The sequence below is a fragment of the Artemia sp. Qi Xiang Cuo genome, chromosome 1 (genome assembly GCF_049724085.1).
Source record: "Artemia sp. Qi Xiang Cuo chromosome 1, ASM4972408v1, whole genome shotgun sequence".
NCBI lineage: Eukaryota > Metazoa > Arthropoda > Branchiopoda > Anostraca > Artemiidae > Artemia > Artemia sp. Qi Xiang Cuo.
The window spans coordinates 59,102,695-59,122,774 of record NC_142794.1 but is presented as its reverse complement, the minus strand read 5'-3'; the positions used below and the strand labels follow the sequence as shown (position 1 = coordinate 59,122,774).

The 20,080-nt window shown below is 34.9% G+C and overlaps 1 protein-coding gene and 1 long non-coding RNA gene across 2 annotated transcripts in view; one reads left to right on the top strand and one right to left on the bottom strand.

Moving 5' to 3' along the window:
• The window catches only part of LOC148956532 (uncharacterized), a 125,479-nt gene that overhangs the window by 67,561 nt on the left and 37,838 nt on the right, over positions 1-20,080 (bottom strand). The gene's annotated exons all lie outside the window — the stretch shown is intronic.
• Positions 1,425-19,022, top strand: LOC148956533 (uncharacterized). Its single transcript, XR_016142355.1, has 2 exons — positions 1,425-1,536; positions 18,259-19,022. It is a non-coding gene; the product is annotated as an uncharacterized LOC148956533 (long non-coding RNA).

Genomic DNA, 20,080 nt, shown 5'->3' with positions numbered 1-20,080 from the left:
GGCTACCACCCTCAACCCCCGCTTTCGCAGCCTTTAAATATAAAAAAATTTCTTTAAACTGAAAGTAAGGAGCGACATTAAAACTTAAAAAGAACAGAAATTATTCCGTATATGAAAGAGGCTGTGCCCTCCTCAACGCCTCGCTCTTTACGCTAAAGTTTTTATTGTTTAAAAAAAGAGTTGTGAGAAAGTCAAACTTTAGCGTAAAGAGCGAGGCGTTGAGGAGGGCACAGCCTCTTTCATATACGGAATAATTTCTGTTCGTTTTAAGTTTTAATGTCGCTCCTTACTTTCAGTTTAAAGAAATTTTTTTATATATTTAAAGGCTGCGAAAGCGGGGGGGTTTGGGGGGTGGTATACCCCTAACTGTGCCTCCTAATCCCTGTACGTTTTGAGGTTCGACCTTGTAACTCAGCCTCTTTAACTCTTTAGAAAACGTAGTTTTTTTCAAATAATTGTTGTTAAGAGAGGAAACTTTAGAGGGATGTTTAAGTTTCGTAACACAACATGAACTAGTTCAAACATTTTTTTATTTATGGCTAAGAATTCCTTTACAAATTTCTTGCAACGTTACATGCCAGAACAAAACCAGTTGAAAAGATAATTCACTGCCTGAGAACGTCGTGACTTCAAATTTCTGGTTTAAGATTATTTAGTCATCTGTGTAAGCATACCTCCAAGAAACCCGCTTCTGTCGGTCTTTTATTTGCTCTCGTATGGCTCCTCCTTACCAAACGAAACAACTTAGCTAAACAGTTGGAAATATTACTTTTCTTCTTTTGTCAACGTCGAGGCTGTCCCATTTCCTTATTAATTTAAAAAAACAAGGTTCCTCCGAGGGAAGTAAAGAGCGAAATTGAAACTTAAAACGGACAGAAATTATTACTTCACGGCCTATCTAACATATATCAATAAAACTAATGCAAATAAATCAACTGGTGATATTACCCTATGTTTGTAGGATTACAGAAAACTAGCACTTTACTGAAAACACAAAAGTCAAGTATAACAAAATAATCACGAAATGTCCTTTTCAGAAACGAAACGACAGTTAATCCTTACCGTACCAAAACTTCAGTAGATATGGTGTTCTGGATAACATATCGGCCATAGGAATTAGTGAACCATATCAAGGTCAGGTACTTTTGAGGATCGGTGAACTGTATCAAGGGCAGGTACTTTTGAAAGTCACTGTACTTCCTAACATTGAGAGATAGTATTGCAATGACTTAGTTGCACGATAGATTCTGAGAGTTCTGTGGCTTTTATGCATCATTGCGCCGTATGCGTTAGAGTGATTCCTAGTTTCATCACACTGGGGTCAATGAATTTTTACACAATCGATTTCCTTGGCCTTGAGCGTGGATATAAATAATTAGACGGAGAGTTAATATCACAGTTCCAAATAGACATTTGATTAATCTATGTTGATTCAAATTAGAAAAAAACGTTTGAACAGTGATTGAATTGTAAACAGTTAGGTCTAGTAAGAGAAGCTACGATAGGGATATGGATTCCGATGTACCATTGGAACAGGTTAGTGATATAAGTTTTTTTGTCATATGCTTAGTGGAAGGGGTTGATTTATCGAAACATATTTACAATCCCTTTAGTTACCAAATTTCAGGTAACTGTATATCATATATCATCTTTCATTTAAAAAGCTCCCCTCCCTACTAGTTATTCTTAAACTTTTGAATTCAGTCCATGGGTTATTATTGAACCTAAGCCCTAACATGGTTACTAGTAGAATACGTATTATGAGTATGACGGGATCCTTAGCCCTATTTAAAATAATTTATTCTGGTCGTTAACGAGAAATGGATAGACAGGTATCGTAATAAATATGGCTAGAACCCCATACCCTTCCCATTTAAAAAACGTCAGAAAGAAAAACAAACTTCTAAAAGCAAAAAATAGCGTTGCGAAGAAAAAAACGTCGCTAATCTAAAAAAACAACAGCTCAAAGGAAAAAATAACGTCACAAAGAAAAAACAACATCTCGAAGAAAAAAACATCGCAAATAAAAAACAACGTCTCAAAGTTAAAAAGAAACATTGCGAAGAAAAAAAGGTCTTGAAATTAAAAAAATGTCCTGAAGTTAAAATTGTAACAAAGCAAAAAAACCGCAAAAAAAGTCTCGTAGCTAAAAAGCGATGTATTGAAGTGAAAAAACGTCACAAACAAAATACAACGTCCAGCAGTTCAAAAAACAGTCTCTAAGCTAAAAAATGTCACAAAGAAAAAAAAACACAAAGCAAAACAACAACGTAGCAAAGAAAACAAAAGCGTCTCCAAACTAAAAAACAGCGTCTCGAAGAAAAAAAACCAAAAACAAAAACAACTTCTCTAATTTAAAAAAAAACTTCGCAAATAAAAAATGGTCTCGATGTTAAAAAAAACGTCCTGAGGTCCCAAAGCAAAAAATGTCCTGAATAAAAACGTCTGATAGCTAGAAAACAACTTCTCGAAGGAAAAAAATTTCACAAAGAAAAAACAACAACTTCTAAAAGTTATAAAAACGTCGCAAAGAAAAAAACATCTAAGCTAAAAACAAAATGTCTCAAAGAAAAAAAACGTCACAAAGCATAAAAACAAAGTCACAAAGAAAACTTAAACTTTCTAAGCCAAAAAGCAACGTCTCGAAGGAAAAAATAATGTCAGAAAGAAAAAAAAGTCTCGAAAGCAGAAAAATGTCAAAAATAAAAAACCTCTCTAAATTAAAAAACGTTAAAAAATTTTAAAAACGAAGACAAAAAATTAACAAAGAAAAAAAACGCCTCTAAGCTAAAAAACGTCACAAAGAAAAAATGTCACAAAGCAATAAAAAACGTCGAAAAGAAAACAAAGCGTATCGAACCTATAAACAACGTCTCGAAGAGAAAAAACATCTCGTATATAGAACGTCTAGAAGTTTAAAAACGTCACGATAAAACGTCTCTAAGCTAAAAACGTCACAAAGCAAAATAACAACGTCGTAAATCAAACAAAAACATCTCCAAGTTAAAAAACAACGCCTTGAAGGAAAAAAACGTCACTAAGAGAAAACAACGTCTAGAAGGTAAAAAACGTATTTAAGCTAAAAAATAAGCTAAAAAAATGTCACAAAAAATGTCACAAAGCTAAACAACAACGTCGCAAAGAAAAAAACGTCTCCAAGCTAAAAACAACGTCTCGGATAAAAAAAGTCACACGAAAAAACAGCGTCTCGAAGCTAAAAACGTCGCAAGTAAACAAACGCCTCGAAGTTAAAAACGTCCTGAATTTAAAAAACGTCACAGCAAAAAAATGTCTGAAGTTAAAAACGTCACGAATAAAAAATGTCTTGTAGCTAGAAAACAACTTCTCGAAGGAAAACAAGTCACAAAGAATAAAACAACGTCTAGAAGTTGAAAAGAGCGTCGCAAAGAAAAAAATGTCTAAGCTAAAAACAAAATATCACAAAGAAAAAGCGTGACAAAGCAACAAAAACGTCGCAAAGAAAACAAAATGTCTCCAAGCTAAAAAACGACTTTCTCGAAGAAAAAAAGTCACAAAGAAAAAACAACGTCTCGAAGTAAAAAACATCGCATAGAAAACAAAACGTCTCGAAGTTAAAAACGTTCTGATGTTAAAAAGACGTCATAAAGCAAAAAACATCGCGAATAAAAAAACGTGTTTTAGCTAGAAAACAACTTCTCGAAGGGAAAAAACCACAAAGAAAAAAAACAGCATCTAGAAATTAGAAAACATCGCAAAGTGAAAAATATCTAAGCTAAAAATAAAATATCGCGAAGAAAAAAACGAAAAAAAGCAAAAAACAACGTCGCAAAGAAAGCAAAAACGTCTCTGAGCAAAAAAGCGACGTCTCGAAGAAAAGAATAATGTCGCAAAGAAAAAACCTCTCGAATGCAAAAAAGTGTCAAAGAGAAAAACGTTTTAAAGTTAAAAAACGTCGCGAAGAAAAAACTATTTCTCGTATCTAAAAAACAACGTCTCGAAGGCAAAAAACGTCACAAAGAAAAAACATCTATAAGATAAAAAAAGGTCATGAAGAAAAAAAAATCTCTGATCAAAAAACGTCAAAAAGAAAAAAAATCACACAGCAATAAAAAAAGGTCGCGAAGAAAACAAAAACGTCTCCAAGCTAAAAACAACGTACCGAAGGAAAAAAATGTCTCGTATCTTAAGGAAACGTCTAGAAGTTATAAAAATGTCACAAAGAAAAAACGTCTCTAAGCTAAAAAACGTCACAACGCAAGACAACAACGTCGCAAAGAAAACAAAAACGTCTTCAAGCTAAAAAAACAAAATCTCGAAGAAAAAAATGTCACAGAGCAGAAAACAACGTTGCGAATAAAAAAGTCTCGCAGCTATAAAACAACTTCTTGAAGGAATAAAACTCACAAAAAACTTCTCGAAGCTAAAAAATATGTCTCGAAGAAAAAAACATCTAAGCTAAAAACAAGCCAGAAGGAAAAATCGACGTTTTTAGTTTCAATTAATGAAGTTGGCGATAGGGAGGGATGGTGTTGGAGGGCCTCTGGCCCAAGGGTCCCACATTTAGCCCTAAAATTACATAGGTTGAACTTCTTCGAATGACTCTGATTTTCAAAAAGGCATATCCTGATCACCAGAGGTGGATTATGTACCTATTGCTTTTTGAGTTTGAGTTTTGGTGCGGACGATTATGTGCCTATTGCGTTTTGAGTTTGAGCTTTTATATTGTAATATCACATTGTGATTTTCAATCATACAGATTGAAAAACTTGGAATGGCTCTTATTTTAACAAGATCTTGTATGTTCCTTTTTTAGTAGAAATAAGTCATCTTACATTTCAAGCTGAAATTGAACAGAAACTTATATCAATTAGTACAGGAAAACAAAAACAAATGGGAACTAATAGTAGTAATGGGTCTTTCCGTACGACAGCACGTCACTTTTGATTGATGAATGCTTAATGATGTTAACAATTTTTTGATCGCCTAACTGATATTATCAATATCGTCGCATTATGTAAAATAGCTAACTTTCGCTTTGTACATAATCGATATTATCATTGAAAAGTTATTGAGTCATGGAATTGTATCTTTTTATTTGCAATTTGCACATAGGAGAAGTATTTCGCAATCTCGTGATACTCTTGACTTCTCCTGTCCAATCCTGCTTGATATCTGATCTTAAAGGTATAAAACCTAACTGATGTTATCAATATATTGATTCATGATATTGATTCAAGAAATTGTTGCGTTTTATTTGAAACTTGCATAAAAGTGAAAATTTACTCATTCTCGTGATATCAGAGAGTATACATTATTGTCATATTGTTTCAATATGCGAATAGGTTTCGCTTTACACTTGGAACTGCTCCGCCGATGCTCATGTCATTGACTTGAGTTTCACTTTTGGGTTATATCTGATTCAAAACAGAAGGTTTATCTTAATCTATAGATAATTTTCTCATGAGAGTCCATTATGTTTGCATTAGCTGTCTCAGAATTTATCGGGTTGAAACATTCATCTGGAAATGTTCTTGAAGCTGTGTTTTTGTTACTAAATGAAAAAGGTAGTAAAATTTATATCTATCAGTGAGATGTAAAGTACAATATTTACTAGTATGATAAGAGACTGTGGCGTGTTATATTAAATTGTATGAGTAAGAAAGGCATGCTTGGGAGAAACATATGGCCAATCAGCAAAATTGGCTAAGAATTGAGAAAGATCCAAGAGAAAATCCAAGAAATGTGTTGATTTTCGGAGTGAAAGCTGTGTAAGTTAAGGGAAATGTTCCTACTGATAAACTTCTAATAGTAGATTGTGACAAAAATATCCCACTTTTTAACTTTGAGCAGTTCAAGTGCAAGAAAAATACCTACCTAATTCATAATCCCAAAGACGAAGTGCAAAAGATTTTGCGGAATGGTTGCCCAAGAAGGTATCAAGCGAAGATAAATGTATTAGATATTCGAAGAAGGGTGACAAAACACAACCCATATCATGAGATCACGGAGTTTGGATGAGTTTTGATCAGCCAGGCTAAAATGAACGAGGATGGTGGCCTTCTTTTTCGATTCATTGATGAGATTTTTGACTGAACTGACCCATCGAGATGATGATGAAACCTTCGAGGAGATGAAGGGAAATGAATGACCCGTCCACCCCTCGAAAAAAACACAGCTGTTTAGATTCCCCATATCTTCTGATACTCCGAGCCTCATGCCTCCAAGCCACTGGCCATCCATGGCCCGTTCCCCCTTCAAAAAACAATCTATTAATGATATGCTAGAAACCTATGATGTTTCAAAGCACTGCAATACAAATTTTTAGGAGGGAAGATAAGAGCAAAGTTGAAACTTAAAACGAACCAAATTTTTTACTTCAGAGCCTATCTTAAAATATATCAATAAAACTAGAGAAAATAAACCAACTGGTTATATTTTCCCACGTTTGTAGGAGTGTATAAAACTAGCGCTTTACTGAAAACACAAAAGCCAAGTTGAAAAACAAGAATATTGATTTAGAAGTCAAAAGTGAATATGTAGCCTTAAAATAACGAGCTAATCTATAACGCTTTTCATAGTCTTATATGAGCTGTAATAGCAGTAACTTTCAGTATAAATTGAAATTATCTTAAAAACTTAAGCATAAAAATAAATATTAACCCAATAGGTGCAAAGTCAATAAGCAGCGCTGATTTATCAGGTAACATCTTGGTCTCACCTAGTATTACTCGAAATGAAGAACAAATAAACCATAATATGAACTCCGGAAATCCGGTTATTTCTCTCTATACACCTGAGAATTATAAGTTATGATACAAATTCTAAAGCGAGTCTGTAGTCCTTATAATAGCAAGATTGGCTCACTCCCAACTTGTGTACAAAATAATGATTACCATAAAGTGTCCTTTTCAGATGCAAAACAACAGTAAGTCATTGAACTGAGCTCATTGTGCAGAAATGATGCAAAATAAAGCATTAAAATCAAGCAACAATCCTAAAATGCAGTATTTATATCTGTTAATAGTGTCATTAAAGGATTTACTTTTACTATAATAAAACTTCTATATTGTTTTGTGTTTTCAGTAAAGAGCTAGTTTTCTATAATCCAAAAAGTATAGGGAAATACCACCAGTTAGTTTACTTGCATTTACTTTTAATAAGAACCAAAATAATAAATACTATTCTTAGATCAGCGTCAGATGGCAATTTTTTCACTGGGCAGTTTTCTTCTAAACGCGTTTTTTAACTTATGGTTGGTTGGTTAATATGGGCTATGGTTCACTCTTTACTAGGCTGGTAATACTGCTGCAACCATGATACAGGCATAGACTCTACCAGTCTCTGTGTGTCAGGAGAGTAGGACTTTTGGTTAAGGGTAAACAAATCGCTACGCTACAGAAACAAAGGGGATTTTCCTTGTTCAAGATGAAGGACAGCGATTCTTCTATACAAAGACGGATCTAGAGCACAATCTTGGTGGGAGGGGAGGTAATGTGACAAGGGCGACAATCACTGACCATATTGACAATTTTTAAAAATCTTGGGGAACCCGGGGTCCCCCCAGCCTTCTTCCGCTGGATCCTCTTATACATGGTTTTCGATCATACTCATTCCGATGGTGTACTTTTAATTTTACCTGATGCTATTCTTTAGGGGTCTAAGGCTTTTTTCGTAAATGACCATAAATTTGTTTCCCAATAACTCTTTACTTTTAAGATTTACTGAAATATCAATTAATATTCGTTAATTAGTGTCAGATAGCAAACCCATCCCATTGAAAATCCCTCCCCTTGCAAAACTCCTCCCTAGAAATAAAAAAAATCCTACATCATAATCGATAAAATTTAGGAAAACCTTGATCGGAAAATAAGACCCGGTATTGATATGCCCGATCCAGATAAGCGCGAAATCAATACGTCCAATACCAATGCGCCTATGCCGATATGAGTGATATCAATACGCTCAATACAGCCCGTATTCCTTTTCTCAGAGACTATGGAGGGTCATCTAATCCCCAAAACCATAGTAATTGGACCTTTGAACTATGTTAAACAAAATAGTTATCTCAAATTTTTATTGGACAACTTTGGGGGGAGGGTTTCTTTCGGGGAGGGGGGCTACATACCGTCCAATCTTTTTGGTCACTTAAAAAGGACTCTAGCAAATTTAATTTCCGTTCAAAAGAGCTATTAAACATCTCTTTATGATGTTCTGGTCACCCTCTAGCCCTGCTAGAAAAAAGAACAAAAAGCCGGAGACACATCAGTGCTACCCATGCAAAAAAAGTGATTTCCCTTGTTGTTCTAGGTGGGGGACGGTAATTTACCTATACAAAGTTTTCAACCCTCCCATGCCATGGTACACTTTTTGTTTTAATTTGACGCCTTTTTCGAAGGATTTTGACAGGGCCATTTTTCGGAATATCATATGATAACCTAAGACTAATAGTTGGCGACTGGGGCAAGCTTCTGGCTAGTACCTCTTGTAATACGTTTGCGATTGATATATCTTTTCATTTTCATTCTGGCATTAGCATTCAAAAGAAAACCGGAAGAAGATAGGCATACGGCAGTAGCAAAGTCGTAAACCATATTTTATCTACATATCGAAACTATTACCTATGTAGAAATAATGTAGTAATAGACAATGAAATCGATGATGAAATTTAAAGGTCAATGGGAGATAATATCTCTAGCGAAAATAAAGACGAATTGGTGAAAGGCGATGCGCCTGCAAACGTTAATACTGTTATTGATTCTGTACCATCAGATGTAGTAATTGAACTTAATAATACCAATGACGAAATGGATAATGAGCGTTTAGCTAAAACTGCGATAAAAAGTGTGTATTAACCATAATGGAATAGTGAATGTTGTACTGGTTACGAAGCAAGAGAACAACTACCCTGTCAAGAGAGGACACGTTAAATTATTTTATGGAGTGGATTCTAAACATAAAAAAACTTCAACGATATTAATAATGTGTGGAATTGTATTATTAAAGATGTTCTTTTGCATTAAATACTTAAGATCTCTTATTTTTTGGGCATGAAAAAAGATCGTTTTTAAGGAATTATTACCATTGTTAGATCATTTTGGCATTTTCCGAGTTTGGTACCCTAGGTGTGTTGTCTGAAATTTATGGCTTGCTATGTTAAGTTCTTTTTGTTTTTGGTTTGAACTGTTTGAAATTGATGATTTGGTCTTCACCGAATTTGGTTTCTTAACCTTTCATAAGTGTGTTGTCTGAAAGTTGAGATTTCTTATATTAAATTTTGGTATTTATGGTTTGACTTATCTGGAACTGATGTTTTGACCTTTTCCAGGTTTGGTTTCCTAGCCTTTCATAATTTTGTCGTCTAAAATTCATAATTTGCTATGTCGAGGTTTGGTATTTTGGTTTGACTTCTCTGGAGCTGATGTGTTGGCTGAAAGTTATGATTTTCTATGTTCAGTTTTGTATTTTCTGGTTTGACTTGTCTGAAACTGATGGTTTGGTCTTTTCCCAACTTTGGTTTCCAAGGAAATTTAATATCTTACTTTCATGATAACGCACGCGCACGTTTCCAATGACGTCTCTATTAGTGCTTGTCTATAATTCAGATATTCGTCTTTATGGGCATTCAATGCTAGAGAGTTCCAAAATGTGTATATAGTTTTTTGATTTAACTTACCATATTGATTTTTAAAGTCTAAGTAATGTTCCAACAAATGTGCAATGTCATTTTGTTTTGTCTCGACTAACGGATCAATAGATTGAGCAAATGCTTTGGACCACGATACATGAGCCTCATACAATAATCCAAGGCTAGAGAGTATGGTTACATGATATCATCAACAATTCTTTGGCTGAAGATATTACTCTGCACTGAAAACCTTTGAAACTGGTCAGTTTGATTCAACCATTTTCATCAAAGTAAAAATATTTTGTAAAATTTTTAGTCTGTCCACTTCGTTCGTTTGGAAAAAAACGCGTGTAAAACCACCGATTTTAATAGTTTCATAGTCTTCGTTTCTCATCATATTCATCTGCATTAGTGTAATTCTCACATGACCAGATGCCCCATATACACACACATCTAGGACATTTGTGGAATTTTTTTCACTCTCGACTCTCACCATGCTGTTTATAAGCTAACTAGCACCCTTAACAGAAAAAATATATATCTTATGCTGAATACCCGCTTAAAAACAATCTGATATCGGTTCTACACAAAGAGGGGGGGGGGGGTAATCACATTATAACCAAATGAAATATCTATCTGGAAAAAATGTATTTTTATACGTTTAAGACTGGATGTTAGTTGCAATGCGATACTAAGCTGTTGTTGTAATAAGTGCCACCGGAAGTCATGGTCACATTACAAAGTAAACTGGAACTGTGAAATCTGTATTGCTGTTCTTGGAAACCTCATTGCATAAAAAGTACAACCACTGAAAAACTCCCATAAGATTTGAAATAAAGTATCGTTAACAATTCTTTTGTTTTTGGAGGACAAGGGGGCATTGGGAATCTAGATGCTTGTGTTTTTTTATGTTTTTTGAAAGGGGCTTGGACCATGGAGGGTTATTCATGTTCTGTCATCTCCTCGACAGTTTTATCATTTGCTTCAAATGGTTAGTTCCATAGACAATTCCCATCAGGTCCATAATTAAATAACCGTGCTACGTCATCTGTGTTAAAAAATAATTAATGACAGGTTTAAATAAAATGAATAGTACATGAAAATACGTCTGTTATCCCTGCTGATATTAATTGATTCAAGGAGGCGATCTGGAAGCACCACATTCACAAAATACCAAGTTCAATGAAGTGGAAAAGTAGGCGATCATCCTCGTTCATTGTCACTTGGCTGATCAAAACTCATCCAAACTCCGTGATCCCATGAAATGGGTTGTGAAAAAGTACGCCTCTTCGAATATTTAATACATTTATCTTTACTTGGTACCTTATCAGGCAACCATTTCAAAAAGACTGCTTTTCGTCTTCAAGATGATGAATTGATTAGGGCTGTTTCTTGCACTTCAGCTCTTCTAAGTTGAAAAGTGGTATACATTTGTCATATTCCACTATGCAGAGTTTATCAGTAGGGATGCTCCTCTAACATACAGAGCTTTCCCTCCGAAAAATCTACATATTTCTCCCATGCATACCTTTCTTTTTCATACGATTTAATGTAGCATGTTACAGTCTTTTATCATACTGGTGCATGTTTTACTTAACATCCCAATGATACATATAAATTTTACTACCTTTTTCATCTAGTATAAAAACACAGCTTCAAAAATAATTTCACAAGATGAATTTTTCAATCTGATAAATTCTGAGTAAAAGAATCTGAACATTATGAAGTCTCATAACAGAACGATTTATACATTAAGCAAAACTATTTGATTTGAATCTGATCTAACCCAAAAGTGAAATTCAAGACAATGACATGAGCATCGGCGGAGCACTGTCAAGTGCAAAGCGAGACCTGTCCGCGGATTGAGATTGAGACGATGCGACAATAGCTACCTAATATCAGGAGATTTTGTAAGGTTTTTCCTTTATGCAAATTTCAATTAAAACGAAATAATTCCACAAAACAATAACTCTCTAATGATAATATCAATTATGTGAAAGCGAAAGTTAGCTATTTTGCATAATAAGACGATATTCATAACATTAGTTAGGTTTTATTTATTTAAGATTGGGTATCAAACCAGATTGAACCGGTAAAGTGAAAAATATCACGTGGTTACATAAATCTTCGTATATGCGCGAATTTCAAATGCAACGAAAAAATTCCATAAATCAACTCTAATGATACTATCTATTATGGACAAAACGAAAATTAGTTATTTTGCATAATGAGACGACATAGATAATATCAGTTAGGAAATCAGAAAATTTTATAACACCATTAGCGATTCACAAATCAAAAGTTACGTGTCGTCGTGCAGATAGACCCATTACTACTATTAATATCAGTCAGTAGACAAAACCCAAAACGAACAGAAATCAAAATGAATAACCATGTAGAATTTAAAACGAACAAAATTGCTAAAAACTAGATTCAGGCTTCCGCGCCCTAAACCTTCTAAATGCCTTCGTCGTAACGTTAATAACAACACAAAAACAATATGTTGAGGCTAATCAAAGTTTACTAGTAAAAGTGGACTAGCTGTTTGATATATAAGAATATCATTTTCTAGAAGTCTTAGCAGTTTCAGTGTTACAATTATATAACCTTTGGAAGTTTCAGGGGTGACAGTCTTACCCCTGTTTAAGGTAAATTTATGAGTGTTTTAAGTTTGATTTGATCATTGATCTTAATATTTTTATTTGTGGATTCCTTTATTGATTAATAGTAGTATCTCTTATCTTTTTAATATGATTATTGATTTTGATTTTAGTCGGTTTTGGGTTTCATTTATTAATTGATGGTGATTTTTTCTGTTTTAATTTTGAATTATTATAAGACTTTACTTCTGCTGGTGTTAGGCTTTAATATGACTATTTATATTTCTTTCCAAACTTCCTTTTTGGGAAATGGGTTTTTAATTAATTAAACTTCGATTTTGTTTGACATAGTTGTAGTATTTGTTAATATTAGGAGTTTGTTAAAGTAGTTTTCTATTTTTCTACTTAATAATTAAGACGTTGGGTTGTAACTTAAACTTTGGATAAAATTTGAATATTCAATCAAAGTTTTTGAACAGCAATAATGTGGATAGTTTTTTACAATAAATGTTTAACAATAATTTCACTATAGTATTTTAGGTGAATGGGGATAGGGGTGGTTATTCATATCAATCGAAAATCTGAGTAAACTTTCGTCTACTATTGGACTTCAGCCAGGCTGACCCACATCCTGTAGAAACTCTTTAATATACACGTTTCTTAATTCACCTTTTTATTAAAAGAGTTTTTCGTATTACATTTCAATACAACCAAAATAGTAGACCCAACACTTTGATACGTCAAGAAGGACGTTATAAATCAATACAACCAGATTTGTTTCTTTATTTTTTGCTTTAATAGAGGTTTCCTTGAGATTCTGATATTTTGGATGGGGGTGTCTACAGGGTCTGAAATTTTAAAGCAGATCAGCGTACAAGAATTTACCATTCTTTACGCTAATCATCAGTATAACCACATTTCCAAAATTTAACATCCTCGTTAAGTTCTGTTTTTTTAGGCTATTAGCTCTAAGTTAAGCCGAATAGAGAAAAAACAATCTTTTGCCCATTTTGTGGTTTCATATTTCAATACAACTTTTTTTTTCGTTTCAGCAAGCATAATAGGTATTTTAGTTGCTTGACTATTGGAGACACATCGCATTTGGGCGCCACGAATCATTACAGAAATTTTTCGATTGCTTTTGTCTTCTCTGAGGCCCCCTTGTCCCTGCCCTCTTGCCCAGAAATTATAAGCCAGTCTGAAAACAAAACAAAATTTGTTGGCCTACTTTCAGGTGTTGTACCTCGATTAATCTAATCTTCAACTGCATCATTTGCATCAAGGTCTACCAGGCCCTGTTAGCATCCTTGTAAGTTACAAGCCTATCAGAGACGAGAAATGCTTTGGGCCTATGTAACTCAGCTTATTAGTGCATCAAATCAATGAACGATATTGAAACTCTCCCACTCTCTTCGGGTTTAGAATTACAGGACAGGTCTTTGTTTACGACAGATCCTGTCCAATTATGACAGTATAAGCCGATTCAGAATACTCCTGGTACCAATGTAAATACTGTATTAATTTGCGAATCAAATCTTTCTTTCTTTTGAGGAAAGAAAGGAGTTTATTTTTGGGGTCTATTTGACACAAAATCAATACATTTTAGCTAGTAGACGCTTGATATACCTATTCTTGAGCGCAGCAAGTTTAACGTAGCTGAGGAAACCAGCTACAGTTTACTATGCAATACAGTATATTGTGGCCTAATATAACTGTACCATCTGAGCCTATAATAACGATACTACTCACGCCACATTCAGGGCTGTTTTTAAAGATTATGCACACAAAATTCTCTTTTTAGGGTATTGGCCCATCACATATTTGCTTTCCCGGTTTTGTGACATAAAATTCCGAAAACACGACTTCTGGCGGCAAGATCTCTTTTACTACGTAATAAAGACACTAGTTACGGTGATTTTCTTACAAACGAGCCTTCTCGCAATACCATCCGACCACTGGTTTATTACGATCACCCCTGCGGGGAAAAAGGAGAGGCATCAGTGCTTCCCATGCAAAAAAAATTTCCTTGTTGTTCAATGTGGGGGCTGTATTTCTCCTCGATGGCGTTTTCAACCATGATGATTCAAATGGTTCAGTTTTTTATTTTTGATTAGCCACCACTACCGGGAAGTTTCAGGCTCTTTTTCGAAATTCCCATAATTTTTTTCCCACAATTAACATTTACTATTAACAATTAACTGAAATAAAATTTACCATCCCTGAATCAGCTTCAAATGACTATTCTTTCCCGCAAGACCGTTTTCTAAGGCGTTTTCAGACTTCCGGTTACTGTGGACTGAGTTTCGCTCTTTTCCTGATTGCACTTTTCGATGCAACCATGATAAGACCTGAAGCTACTCCCATTGCTGTCCAAGACCAGATATCCTGGAGGAGGATGGTGTATACTTTCTCGGTCCTGGTGCCAAGTCAGCGGGGCAAATAAGGTAAGTATATCTCATTTACTATTGGCTGTAGAAAGTGAACCAGTGTAAAGTATTTGGAACGTAAATTCGAGAAGGCTTTTTCCGGTGTCTCGTTTCTTAGAGATTTGGCCATGTATATGTCAACGAGAACAGTCCAGGGGGGCTTTTGGGACTAAAGCTAGTCGTGGGAAAGGGGTCCGTTCCCAGGCATGGTTGAACAACCAATAGCTGGAACTTCCGTTCCAGGAAAGTTACATTCTTGGCTCATTTTCTAAAGGCAGTCCATCTCTCGCCTTCGTCGTAGTTAGTTGTTCTTGTGCTACCTTATTTTCTCTATGTGTATTCTCACATTATTTAATAAAGACCATGTACCAACGTTTATCGTCTATCTTTGGAATTTACGTAAACCATTACATCTGCCAACATAGAAGGGCATATAGAAAGAACTAAGTTAGAGTTTTACAGATTCCTCGCAGGGCGGTTTGGCTACCCAGGAAAAGGGAGCTGGTTTTAAGGTCCCGTGGGATGGTACTGATGCCTCACGGGATGGTCTTTTTGTTGCACTGCGAGATGGTACTGATTCCTCGCAGGGCGGTTTGGCTACCCAGGAAAAGGGAGCTGGTTTTGAGGTCCCGTGGGATGGTACTGATGCCTCACGGGATGGTTTTTTTTGTTGGACTGCGAGATGGTTCTGATTCGTCGCAGGGCGTTTTGGCTACCCAGGTATAGGGAGCTGGTTTTAAGATCTCGCGTGATGATTTTGATGCCTCACGGGATGTTTTTAATGCGTAGCACTAATAGTTATGTAGATATATCAACAGTAGTACTGCCATTTGTCGAACCACAAGTTAGTAGAGAAAAACCAAATAGGTCTAAACCGAGGCGTTCCGCAGCAATAAAACCCCGAGGATTTTATTGGGAATAATATCTTAACGTCATTGCTGCATGGTATGATTTTTAGAGTTTCTGCAATTTCATTTATTTGTCACTGGTATTTTCAGGATTAATTAGCCTTTCCCGGTCATTCCTTTTGCCCTAATTCAAAGTTTATACATAATCCCAACTTTCCTTGTCCTCATCAAATTCAGGGGTATGGGGAACAAGTCTATTTTAAAGTATACAAAGAAAAATAAAGCGTTAAAATATCCAGTTTCCGACTACTGTTATTGGTGTGCTTCGTTTATACTATATAAATTTTTACTTATGCAAGTATTGTGTAGTGTTTATATTATGTAATTATTTACTAGTTTATGCTGAAGAATGTTAGTAGGTGAGAAGTGAATAATTTGGGAAGGGTGTTGAATGTTTTTGAATTCAATTAAAGTTTGAGGGTTTAATGAGAAGGGGATAAGCCAAATTTGGGAAATTTAACTTAAAACAGGGGGGAGAATCTGTAAAGTATTTGGAACGTAAATTCCAGAAGGCTTTTTCCGGTGTCTCGTTTCTTAGAGATTTGGCCATGTATATGTCAACGAGAACAGTCCAGGGGGGCTTTTGGGACTAAAGCTAGTCGTGGGAAAGGGGTCCGTTCCCAGGCATGGTTGAACAACCAATAGCTGGAACTTCCGTTCCAGGAAAGTTACATTCTTGGCTCATTTTCTAAAGGCAGTCCATCTTTCGCCTTCGTCGTAGTTAGTTGTTCTTGTGCTACCTTATTTTCTCTATGTGTATTCTCACGTTATTTAATGAAGACCATGTACCAACGTTTATCGTCTATCTTTGGAATTTACGTAAACCATCACATCTGCCAATATAAAAGGGCATATAGAAAGAACTAAGTTAGAGGTTTACACCAGTTGTAAATAAAAGTTCCAGTTCTCTTTTTTAAAGGTCTAAACAGACTGGAGGGTAGCCATCCAGGATTTATAATGCCAATGCTCTCATAGGTGTCCCTAGGGCCATATAGACACCATGCGAAATTCTCAAGTTATTTATTTTATGCAAAACGGTCGAAGAGTCCTAAACTTACGCGTCAGTTGAAAAAATCCATGCAAAGGTGATTGCCACAATTCAAACACAATAGCCATTTAAAACAGGTTTTTTTAAAATATATTCTAATATAATATGTATGATATGTTAGGCCTAATAATAGTCAACGAAATAGTACTGACTTAAAAAAAGAGTAATTATGTTTTTAGGTTTTTTTTTGTTTTTTTTTAAACTCATTATATAGAACATATTATTTTAGAAAGTCTAAGGAAAATTTATTAAATCACAAATTAGCAATCGAGTGTATTTTCCAAGAGCCAAAACTAATTAGGGCACCAAAATAATCCTAGGCATCCTAGGCTATTAATCCTAGGCATCCTAGGCTATTAATCCTAGGCATCCTTGCAGCCCCCTACTACGCTTTGAGAAGTTTCGAGATAGCTACCTCTATTTTAGCCAGAACGGTCAAAACATAAAAAGACTCACCTATGAGAATGACACGAACTGTGAGGTCTCAGAGGCAAGGACACCAATTTAAGTAAACTGCTAATTTAAAATTTAAGCTTCCTTTAGACATTGTAATAGAAAGGTCAATACTTTGCAAACATTTTGGTCTATACATTTTTGGCCGAAAGATTGATATCGTGAATAAGCAGTGGCGGATTTACGGGGCAGAGGGGAAACTTGCCTTGGACGCAGAAACTTTAGGGGCGCAAAATTTCAAATAATAATCTAACGGTTATAATCACTTCGCAATTTTGAAATTTATTTTTATAAAAATGAAGTAGAGGGTGCAGTTGGCAGTAAGTATAAGCAAATCAAATCCAATTTTTTTATTTTTTATTTGAGAAAATTGCCTCAAATTTGGTGAAAAATATTACGATAGTCGTAATCCCATTCAGTTATTCCACAAAACCCATGATATGAAAAAATAATTCAACACCGACATATTTTCTTAAATAAGCCTTTAGATGTGTTAGAATTAATTATGTAAAATGGAGATGAAGCGGTCTTCGCAAACTTAAAAGTTTTCTATCAAATATTTTTAGCGATTGCAGTGTTGGTGGGCAGTATTGAGAGGTCGTTTAGTAAACTTAAATTAATATTAACGTAGCTCAGATCGACTATGGGACAGGAATGACTGAACGATTTAGCGTTAATGAGCAATGAACGCAAAGAATTAGAATCAATCGATTGGGACGAGATAATTAACAATTTTGCACAGGCTAAAGTAAGAAAAGTAAGATTTAAATAAACCAAAGATTTTGATATTAAATAAAGTTTTTGATAATAAATGAAAATTTTATTTAAATGTTCCTAAACAATTTTAGGAGACAGGGGGGCGCTAATCTAGATTTTCCCCAGGTGCAGAAGAGACCAGAGTTGCCACTATGAATAAGACTAAATAAATACAAAAAATTAGTTAGAAATAAAGAGTAAACTTAAACCTTAAAATGAACAAAAATTTCTTATTTGAGGGATGTATAAAAAATATGTTTGCCCAGATTTTATTTTTTCGTCACTTTATTTTTCTGACATTTAATAAAAACATATTTTGTACAAAATGTGTCTTATGCTTAAGTTTATTTTCCGCTGGGAAAGAAGATAGCATTGCATGTATAACATTTTATGCATGATATTCTTAAGTGAAACTAATACCCAGCTATTTTGATCAATTATAAATTGATTTTTTTTTCAGAAAACCAATTCATATGAGGTATGTTTCCTGTCTGTTGGTAATGCTTAAGGAAATGGATCACCTGGCCGATCTTCTAATGGTTCATTGCTTCTATCGCGCACACATGTGTCGAAGTTCAGAGGGCGCACCAGGCCTACCATCTGGTTTGAATTGAATCGTCTGCGAATACATGGCTAGATAACCAACGGAAGCACTGCCTCGTTGAGATATGATTCGGTTCAAAATGACCCATGAATTACATTTTGCTGCTGTGGCTAGTACCTTTTGTCATTGGGTTTTCCTTTTTAAAGAGCGTCTAAATGTTTCTTGAGACCTAAAGTGTGTCGTGTATGTAAAATATTCAGTTTATAGGGCACTTTTTGGTGGCAGCCAGATTGAACTGGGCCTTCGAGGTTGAGTAGAAGTTCCAAGTAATCTGATTAACAACGCTTCTTCACTACTATAGTTCCTGCGTCGGCCCTGCAGTGTGTTGCTACAGTCTGGTTCGATCTCTGGGGCCTTTATTACCAAGCTAAGGTCAAACCCACTGTGCCACCACATGACAACTAAGTGAAAAATCCAAGCTTTCATTCTTTCTATTTTCAAAAAACTATGCCATGGTTCTTAACTTTGATTGCTCAATCACAAATTTCACACTTGAAGGTTGGATAATTTTAAACTCAACAAGTTATGGACAAGAGACATGATTAGTGTTCTGGTTATGAGTGATTTTGATTGAATCGACAAGCATGATCGGTCAATATTTACCAAATCATATTATTGAATTTCAAATAAAGTGAATACACCATTCGATGCCTTTTTTTTATGCCGATTACGAATATAACAATCATTTCTATCGGAAATGAATGTTAGCCCCCCTCCTATATATGCCAATTCAGGGTATATATTTCTACATTAGGGGGGGGGGTAAATTTTATATCTGATGTAAATGGGGGGTAAGTTTAAACTTTACCCCCCCCCTAATGTAGAAATATATACCCTGAATTGGAATATATAGGGGGAGGGGGGCTAGAAATGATTGTCATATCCGTAATCAGCATAAAAAAAGGCATCGAATAGTGTGTTCACTTTATTCCTAACTCAATAATATGATTTGGTAAATATTGACCGTGTGACCATTATGTCGCCCGGGCACGACAATAAATATACACTGGCACCATTATTTTTACGTCAGTCTTTTTTTTGTTTTCTGAGGTTGTCTATTTTGTAATTAATAGCATTGTAATGGTTGGCAAACTTCTTTGTCATCTTTACTTATCGGATTATGCCCGGGAAGAGTTTTCTTACTCGAAAGCCTTCAGGCTCCTGAAGTATCTACGAAGGGAGGAGGATTGTGGATTAGTTTTTGAATTAAAAATAAAATTAAATTCCACCAAGTAAAAATTAATAATTCACGAAGAAATTTGATACGCGTTGTAATTTAGGATAACACACTGTATTGCTGAACTAGTAATTACCGAAATTGTTTAGTCTAAATTCGTTCAACTCATCCACGTTCTTATTTTTGTTCCATGTATAATTTATTCGATGATAAATCAAAGGTATTCACTTGTTCGTAAAAGTATTAAGAAACAAGAATCTCATCTTATAGCGTTTAGAAATACAATCTGTTTTAACAATTTAATAATTCCTTGTAAATTGTGTCAGTATGTTTGTATTTGTGTCTATATTTAGATAATATTCAATGTTGGCTCATTACAGAGCGGTGAGACTGTAGGGTGAAATACTTCCCTGAAAAAGACGTCAAATAGAACGGATGGTCGAAGAAATTTGGGAGGGCCTGATTCAATAAAAACAAAAGTTTGATTGTTAGTGCAATTTT